Raw genomic sequence first — 10536 nt, 5'->3', positions numbered from 1 at the left:
CCTTCTACTGGACTGGATGGACAGTTTGCCTGGAAATCACAGACACCTTTTCATAAACCACCTGCTTAAATAAGCAATGCCAGCTGGGATTCAGAACCAATTTATCACTTGATATTTTCAATCTTTAGGCAGATACTAGGTAAGCATGTTGTGAATATTTATTTTAATAAGAATTTAAAGTAACGTGAGCCCTATAATAGACTTTCTTTCTGGTATCCTAAAATTTCCTTTTACTTATAATTAAAATAATGTTTTAACCCAAAGGAAGAGAGCACTCTTATTTAGGGCTGTTTAGAAACAACTATATGATGATGTATTTTGCTATACAAACTTCCTCAGATGAAATTAGGGACAAAGTGGATTTTGCCCCAGTCAATTCCTGAGTGACAGATGGAGTACATGTTATTTACTCTTTAGAAAACAGAGATGTTAACAACAGATATGTGATTTTGTTCTTAAGCTCCCAAATGAGTTACCGGCAAACCCAAACCTATAATATGGCTCTTTTTTTTTTCTAAAACAAGGAATCTTTCCAGTGATCTCATTATTGACTTTAACTGTGGATTGAACTGCTCAGCTGACACTTCTGAGAGATTATTGGTTGAAACTTAAAGTAGTTACCACTACTTAGTAACACTGCAGTATTTATTTAGAAAATCCAGAGCATAAATCTGATCATCTGCAGATGGCTATGAATTAGAGAAATAAGAAAAAATCCCTGGAACTAAAACAAAAAGTAAATCAAAGTAATCATTACATACATATACTCTTCATAGCAGTAAAATAATTATAAATAGCACTTAATTTTAAGAAATAATCATCGTTCCTATGTTTTTATAGTTATTAATACTAAAACTGGATTAGACCTTTAGTGTATCATCCAATTCCAGTGGTCTTATTTCTAGACATTAAGTAACAACTACCAAATTCATGGAATCTTCTGATTTTCAAAATGAAGAAATACGGCCTATATGGGGTTTAGACAGTTTTTGACTATAGGTTCTCTGGCTCCTAGATCGTGCTGATACAGGAGTGCTGGGAAGGGAAGAGCGTGGTCCTTTTAAATGATAATAAAAGTGCTGAGTATTGAAAGGCAGGTCCCTGGCTAGGGCTTCACCCCTATGACCTAAGTGAGGACAGGGACTCCTGCCTTCCCGCCCAAACGTTGCATTTCCCAGGACCACTATGGCCAGCCATGACCCAGTCCTGTGCCTATAAAAGTCCTCGAGACCCTAGCAGGCAGATAGAAGCGTCTGGAAGTCATGAGGAACACATCAGCGGAAGAAGACACGAATGGCTGGTGGTAGAGAGCACGCCAGCGGAAGAGCATGCCAGCAGGCACCGTCAGGCCAGCAGGCCATTGACTGGAGGAACAACGCAGGTTTGGCTGGAGCGTCAGAGAAGAGTTGAGCCTCAGAGCTGCCCAACTCCAGAGGAAAACCATCTCCCTTCTGGCCCCATCTGCGGAGAGCTACTTCTACTCAGTAAAACCTTGCACTCATTCTCCAAGCCCACACGTGATCCCATTCTTCCAGTAGACCAAGGCAAGAAACCCTGGGATACAGAAATTCCTCTGTCCTTGTGATAAGGAAGGGGGTATAATTGAGGTGGTTAACCCAAGCCCCCTATAGACGGCAAACTAAAAGAGCATCCTGTAACAAACGCCCACTGGGGCTTCAACTGTGAACATTCAGCCCTAGAGCCTGCCGTGGGGTCGAACCCCACAGCCTGCCTGTCTGTATGCTCCCCTAGAGGTTTGAGCATTGAAGAAGCGAGCCACACCCCAATCACACACCCTGCGAGGGAGACAAGGGAACTTTGTCCGCTTCAATGCCTCTTTTTACACTATTTTTTCTCAGTTGTTAGCATATGCGATTGGAGCTTGTGCTGCAATCGAAAATTAAAGCTTGTTTGCTTGCTTTCAAGGTGGTCTTTAGCAATTCATTGGCCTTTGAAGCAATAGTCCTTAAAAATAGAGATTTCAGGATTCTTGTAAAACCAAACTTCTGAAATTATGGTGTCTTAGTGGTTTAGATGACTATTTTAAATATTTTCCTACATCCTCCTCCCCCTATCACCCTACCCATTCTCACTCTTTGCAGGTGACCTTGCTTTTTTACTTTACTGAGAAAATTAAAGCAACAGAGGAAACTTCCAGTGTTCCATCATGACTATATACCTGTCTCCAAGCATCTGGAGCCACACACTCCTGCCCACACTCGTGTCTAGACAGTACCTTTCGTTGTGCTTGGTCCTTACCACTTTTGACAACTCAAAGCCATCACTACAAAATTCTATTGTCTTCTTCCAGTAGTATTTTTTCTTTCTACTAAATTATTCTCATCTATTGTGTCATGCCATTTTTTTTCTCTCTGAAAACAACATCTTGCCTTGATCTCATTTCCTCTCCCAATTACTGCCTTATTTCTTGCCCTTTGAAACATATTTTCTCAGAAGAATTGTTTATGCTAATCTTTTCGATTCCTTTCTTCCCATTTCCCCTTAACAGCAAATAGACATTCATTCTGAGAAGTCTTCTGTTCAAAACAATCTACTCGACATCACCAACAACCTTCACTTTGCTAAGTCTATTGTCCATTATACAGTTTTATTTTTTCCAAAACCACTAGCTGTTTTTATACAGCTAAATACTTCTTTCTTTTTAATGTATGTATTAGTCAGAATAAGCTAGGTTATACAACAGTAAAAACCAATCCCCAGTAGGGCCAATTTTATCTTACATACATTTTACAAAATGAAAAAATTAGAAAAATATTAAATAACATCATATCATTTCTGTACTTACCTGACTGAAGCCTCCCAGTTTCATTTACCTGTCCACACCCATAACCTCTGCGATTATCTCTCTTACTATTCTCTCCCTCATTCACTTTGTTCCAGTCAGACTAGCCTCTTTGTTATACTATTACCTTATGCCTGTTGCTCTGACCATGGCTAATCCTCTCTCTACCTTGTATTCATTCGTTAAATCTCATCCTTTCAATGAATGACCTTGATTGCACTATTTAAAATGCAACACATCTCTAGATTTCTACTGTTAACCTACTAAACATTTTTTATAGTAACTAATACCCAATAATATTATTATGTAATTTGGTTATGTTTGGTTGTTTATTGTTCCTACTTGTGCTAGAATGGAAGTTCTACCATAGTACAGAGCATTGTTGTTTGGCTTCCTGATGGAATACAAGTGCCAAGGACAGTAGAAGGCTCATAGAAGAGGCTTAATAAATATTTGTTGAACGTTGACTAAATAAGTGCCACTGTACTACCCCCCAATCTATGCTCATTTGATATATCAGACTTTCCAACCTTAATATTACTTAAAAAATATTTGCTTTCATTTTACAGGTAAACTTCACACACCACAATCATTTCAGTTTTCTTCTAGGCCTTCATAATCCATTCCATGTAGTTAGCAATTACTTGAGTTAGACTTTGCTTTTTGCTGTTCAATTGCTTGTTTTTTGTCTACTTCTCTGTGTACTAGTATATCTCTAAGAATGAGAACAATAATCTAAAAAGCAGTAAACTTTTATGACAGTTTATTTTCTGCTTTTATTGTCTGGTAGTTATAAAGTATATTTATATATAGCTATGATTTATTTATAGGGCAATTTAACATCACTAGTAGAAGTGCTATATGGGTATCATCCAAAATTTTATTCTTCACCTTATTACAATTAGAGGGTTTCATCAATATTTGGTAATAACTCCAGGCACAAATTTTTATTATGCATCTGAACTTTGAATGTGAATAGCAGGGACATTCAAATTTAGAACAGAGAATAATAAATAATTAGAAATAACAGTAATTTTTCATTTAAGAATCTCTTTCAGAAATATAAACATGGTTCAAAAACAATATCTAAGTTATCCTTTATGATTTAGCATTTAAGACAGTTTATAAGGAAACTTGTTCTCTTACCACTTAAGGTAAATGACAATAATATTTCTACCTGGATTTTAAGACCATTTTAAAATTGTTGTTAAAAAACAACCCACATATATTTCGTGAATACATTTAATGCACCTTCTCTGGACTCACATATGCAAAGGATTATATTAGTTTTATTGTTTTATATTTTTTGAATTAATTAAAATAACTGCAAATCCACTTGAACACCTTCCAAAATTTATATATAGAAAGACACTTTACACAATGAAGTCAGAGTAAATGTTAACAATTTGGTCTTGCAATTATGTTAGCACTTTGCAAAAATAGGCTTTTAAGCAGTGGCTTACTGATTTAACTTCCCACTCCCTGCCCAATTCTTGGGCAGCAGTTTGCTTCCCTAAATGCTGTTTCAGTCACTGCTTTGAGTAACCCAAGGAGTAGGTCTTTGCAACCCATACATTTCTGCCATCAGTCAATTCAGATTCCACAGGAAAGAATTTTTTGATAAATTATACCACTTAATGATACTGTGCTTTAACTTGAAAATAATGTGGGTAGCAATATTTGAAAGCCCTGATTATTTTTAAACATGCAAATAAATATATAGCCCATTTCTTTCAAATTTCTTATTTCTACCCTCTTATTTCAAAATACAGCCCGGGATTTGAATGGAAAGCTGGTTTTGGCAATGGCTTTCTCTATCATTCTAAAGATTCCAGGGCACAGTCTCATACTGTTGGGTATCAAATCTAAGATTTATAATTTTTGTTTTATTGTTTTCTTAATGGTATACTGGCAAATATTGAATTATGGGATCTCAAAAAATGTATACATGTAAGCATGTAATGAAAGTTATTGGGATTTTCACTTGCATAATAATGTATAGCACAGAATTAAGAAATAAGAAAATATACTACGTTTAAATATATGTACTTCAATGTACAATGTGATGCTCTGATATACATATACATGGGTAAGCAATTACAACAATAATGCTAATTAACATATTTATCACCTCATATTGTTACCTTTTTTTAAAATGGTGAAGAAGCCTTAAGATCTACTCTCAGAAAATTTCAAGTATGCAATATATTATTATTAACTTACTATAATATATATTATATATTATTATTATAGCTACCATGCTGTATATTATATCTCCAGAACTTATTCATCCTGTAACTGCAAGTTGGTACCCCTTGACCTAAATTATCTTATTTTCACCACCCTTCAGCCCTAGGACAAAATATTTGCAACCCATATATCTGAGAGGGAACTAATAAATATAGAAAGAACTCCCCAACTCAATAGCAAAAACACAAGTAACTATATTAGAAAATAGGTAAAGGACCTAATTAGGCATTTTTCCAAAGAAAATATATAAACGATCTACAGATATATGGAGGTTTCTCGAAAAACTACAAATAAATTACCATATATTCCAACAATATCACTTCTGGGTACATAACCTAAATAATTGAAATCAGTATTTCAAAGAGATATCTGCACATCTGCAGCATCATTTACCATAGCCAAGATATAGACAAATGTACTCTATATTTTAAATTTAATATAGCCAGCTGATTCTTATAGAATGCTTTCACTGATTTTTTTTTGCCAACCTCTCTAAACATAGAGAAAATATATAATTACAAATTGATTCGTGAATGCATTTCTGACATGAATAATCGTTACATTTGGTTTACATTAATATGTAAGAGAAAAATAAATCAATAAATAAAATAAAGCCATGATTTGTAGCATTTGCTTATTGCCACTATAAAATCTACTCAATGTTGCCAATTTCAAGATAGCAATGTGATATCACTCAACAAATATTTGCACCTTACATATAGAATAGACTGGATATCTACTGGATCATCAAAAAAAACATCTGTAAGAACCAACTTGACTGTTTCAGATACTTTTTCCACACACTCAGCAAGATTCAAACTTTTACTTTAGTCCACTAATAAAAATTCTAATTAGCTTATTCCCCCTGCGTTTTTCAATCTTTAACATACCACTTACTGAGTTTTGCGAAAGGTGGTAATCCTATCCAGCTGCTCTCTGTGGTTTTTCTAGAATGGCATACTAAGTATGCTTTGATATTCAGGGTGTGTAGGTTGTTTAGAACCGTAATTGTTTTAATGGGCTCCTCTCTTCAAAAACACAGTTGGTTACTAAACACAGCAAACCAAAGAGTTAGGCTAATAAAAATTAGTGAATTTATAGACTTACGATAAATAAAACTTTGTTTAATGTGGATAATCCCTTACATTCATTTTTAATTCTGTGGTATACTAAGTAACATTTACTACCCTGCATATCATCCTTCAGTAGTGATTTGGAATACTGTCTGACAATAGTAAGCTGCCAGAATAATGCAACAATAAAATGCCCTTTTGTTTAATGATTTCACTTTGGCAGAGGTTTGTTTACATACAAAATGACTCCTGTTTAAAGCAATCAATAAAGAAGGCATTTCTATTTATGACAGAAATGATCTGGCTTGTGCCAAGACAGTCCTTGCCTTATATTACATGCACTTTGATAGTCATCACTTTCACAGAAAATCCAACACTGGCAGGGCATACATAGGCGAAATAAAGTACATGTTAAAGGAATTATCTGGAAATTTTTAGAAAAATTAATTTGTAAAATAAAAAACAAATCACTTTGGGGATGAATTACGAGGAGTCAATATTTTTCATTTTATGGGTTTTCTTAAACTGGGTATATTCACTTGTCTCTATGAAAATAAAATGTAAACTTAGGACTTTTAGGGTGAGATGGGATAAGAAAGCAAATTATTTAAAAGTTCAAAAATTTGAGATGGTGAGTTAATATTTTAAAAGTCTAAAGCTTGGCATTTACTTTGATAAAGTTATTCCTCTATTTCTTCCTTCAAAAATCTTTATCTTGGGTGTGTAAGATGCAACTTGGCAGATTTTGAGGAGATTAATTATCTATAACTAAGTGTAATGTGTTCGAATTCATTTAAGATGAATATATTTTCTCAAGGATGTTTTTCCTAAAATCTAAGTGCAGATGTATTTCAAGAGGAAAATTCTTGTATGTATTTCTATTTCTTTTATAAACATGCCATTAAAATATTCCATTGCAAAGGCCAGTAGATAGCCAAAAAACACATAAGCCGCTTTTCCATAAAAAAAAGTTTTGGGGGCCAAGTGTAAACAAATATGATTCCAGAATATTATGACAGCTACAAAAAAAAAGCTTCATGCAATCTGCTTACATTTTTTCTATGCATTTGCCATTGTTCTTTCCAACTATTTTTCATATTCTCTGTATTATTCTTTAAACACCCCTTCTCCAACTCTTTTTGTAGAAAGCAACTGCCTATTTTCAATGTCTTCTAAAACAATCTGTGATGTATGTAACTTGGTTAGAATCAGAAAGTTATGGGAAAGATCAAACTACAATCATATGGCCCTCACAACTTGTTGTATATCTAGGTTACAACTTCAGAAAGAGACTTAGGACAACCAAACTTCAAAAATCTGGGCATTTATCAAATGTTTGAATTTAAAGCACTTGATAAATATTTTTGTAAGTTTATGCTATGTCCAAAAGTTTACTTCAATAATTCAGATAAAATATTTCCTGAAAAAGGATATGCTTTCCCTTAACCTGAATTTGTTTCTTTAGCAATCTAATAATATTAAAGAAATTTGACTTTTATTCTGTCATTCTCCAATCAGTACCGATTTGAGGTTCTAAACCTTCCTGTTCGCTATCCACTGTACAATCCAAATTCCAATACTAATCAGTTACTTGTCATATATTTCCCTTGGTGTATGTTGACAAAATATTGGACATAGAAAAATTATGGATATGAAACTATTCACAAACACAGAAGTCAGGACCATATCTCTATGTCCTACAGACCTCAGCCATGAAAGGGCAGAATGAATCAATGGAATTTTCCAAGGCCAGTCAACCTGATTTAACCAGAAGCACTACAGATGAATGAACTAGGTGCTGATCTATCTGTGAACTGCACTGACCATTCAGTTTTTCCATGGTCCATTAGGTTAGCTACAGACCTGTGTCTATGATGCAAAATAAAATGGACAGTTGAGCCAATTATCTGAACGAGTCTGGTGAAAAAAAAAAAAAAAACTTGTTACTAAGGAAAAAGTAAGTTGGGGTGGGTACCTCAATTATCCATATTGAATTTCAGTATTGATCACATATACAAGACAATTGCTTGACTCAACACTTCATTTTGCTTGGGTAGGCATGGGCTAAGATAATTGAAAGCAATTAAACAGCAGTGTCTAAGGAACCATAAGTGACAACTTAGGTCAGTATTATGGGGGCAGGGTAGCTTCATCAACTTGCATTTTACAAACACCTACTGCGCTAGATACTGGGAATATCACCAGTTAAATAGAGAAGAAAATTACTATCAGCAAACCAGTAGAAACAAGGCATGCATTCATGAAAAAGGTAGGTGGTAATGAAACACAAATTCAACAGTGAGTTTCAAAATAAAAAGTTGTGTTTTGGGTAATAGATTGGTCTCTTTCCAAAATGTAGGAGGGCTCATGACTTGCAATTAGATGTTGGATTAACTTTATAAAAACGCAAGCCATTATTTAAGGAATAGTGGGAAGTTTTCTGTCTAGACACATGCACAAACAGATACCTGAAATTCCACCATCCATTGAATGAAGAAATAGCACTCTAGCCATCTTTCTTTAAAAGGCAAATATATCTAGGAAGAGTAAGATATTGTAATAAGTACACTAAATCCTTACAGCCTTTCCTTAAGGAAAGTGAGTTGTCACTTTCCTCCAGGGTGCCAGGTGAGAACAGTAGCATGAGACCACTGGGTGCCTCGGGGAGATCACTGCATGATGAAAAAAGAATGAGTAAAGACTGAAAATAAATTCTGCATTCACATAGCAATTTTGCCCTGAGCCAGCAAAGTGGATTAACAAGCCCTTTAGGACTAATTAATTATTGCAGTGAAAGTGGCAAAAAGATTACCAGTCTTTACCTAGACACTGAGGGAAGACCTGTCTAATCCATATTTATCTGGACACTTTCTTTTTTAATGAGAACCGTATAATTGGAAGCTTTTTCTAGAACCACAGTTGCATTTCTTGAAATATATATATATCTTGAAATATATATATATATATATATATATATATATTTTTTTTTTTTTAGAGACGGAGTCTTGCTCTGTCGCCCAGGCTGGATAGAGTGTAGTGGCATGATCTTGGCTCACTGCAACCTCTGCTTCCAAGGTTCAAGCAATTATCTTGCCTCAGCCTTCTGAGTATCTGGGATTACAGGCGCCTGCCACCGTGCCTGGGTAATTTTTGTATTTTTTTTGGTAGAGACAGGGTTTCATCATGTTGTCCAGGCTGGTCTCAAACTCCTGACCTCAAGTGATCTGCCTGCCTAGGCCTCCCAAAGTGCTGGGATTACAAGCGTGAGCCGTCACTCCTGGCCATATATATATTTCTTACCTGAATCCTATATTACCATATAAAAAGGAGGTATGAGTGAAGGTTAAATGCATTATGAAGTTGCAAGGGCAGATTCTACATTTCTAAATTACAAACACATTCAGTGTTTAAATTTAAAATCCTAAATAAGATACCTTAGTTTCCATAATTTAAAATAATTATGTATGTATTTATTTTTTAATGAACACATTTTAACTACAATATTTATGGGCTATAATTTGATGCTTTGGTGCATATCTATGTTACATAATAATCTAATCAGTGTGGTAGTATATTGATCAACTCATGCATTTATCATTTTTCCATGGTGATAAGATTCAAAAGCCTGCCTTCTAGCTATTGTTATCCATAGTCACTCTACTGTGCAATGGAGCACTGTAATTTATTCCTCCCATATAATGGTAACTTTGTAGTCATTGGCCAGCCTCTCCCCATTCTCTTTTTGCCCATTCCCTCCCAGTATCTGGAAACTACTAATCTCTCATTCTATGATAGCAACTTTTTTTAACCTAAGTGCCCAACAATGGTTGAATGGATAAAGAAAACGTAGTATATATACACAATGAAATACTATTGAGTCATAAAAAAGAATGAAATCCTGTCATTTGCCACAACCTGAATAAACCAGGAGTATGTCATGTTAATTAAAGTATATCACAAGTAAGTACATCACAATAAATAAAAACAAATACCACATGATCTCATCATACATAGAATTTCTTCATAATTTTGAATGCATCTGTGCAGCCATACGTAAGCAAATATGTGAAAGAACAACATTAAATATCTTTTTTTTTTTTTTTTTTTTGAGACGGAGTCTCTCTCTGTCACCCAGGCTGGAGTGCAGTGGCGCGATCTTCGCTCACTGCAAGCTCCGCCTCCCGGGCTCACGCCATTCTCCTGCCTCAGCCTCTCCGAGTAGCTGGGACTACAGGCGCCCGCCACTACGCCCAGCTGATTTTTTTGTGTGTATTTTTAGTAGAGATGGGGTTTCACCGTGGTCTCGATCTCCTGACCTCGTGATCCGCCCGCCTCGGCCTCCCAAAGTGCTGGGATTACAAGCGTGAGCCACCACGCCCGGCCAACATTAAATATTTTATACTACCTATG

This window comes from Nomascus leucogenys, chromosome 2 (assembly GCF_006542625.1).
Source record: "Nomascus leucogenys isolate Asia chromosome 2, Asia_NLE_v1, whole genome shotgun sequence".
In the NCBI taxonomy this organism is placed as follows: domain Eukaryota; kingdom Metazoa; phylum Chordata; class Mammalia; order Primates; family Hylobatidae; genus Nomascus; species Nomascus leucogenys.
The sequence above is the reverse complement of the archived record's forward strand: the minus strand, read 5'-3'. Positions refer to the sequence as shown.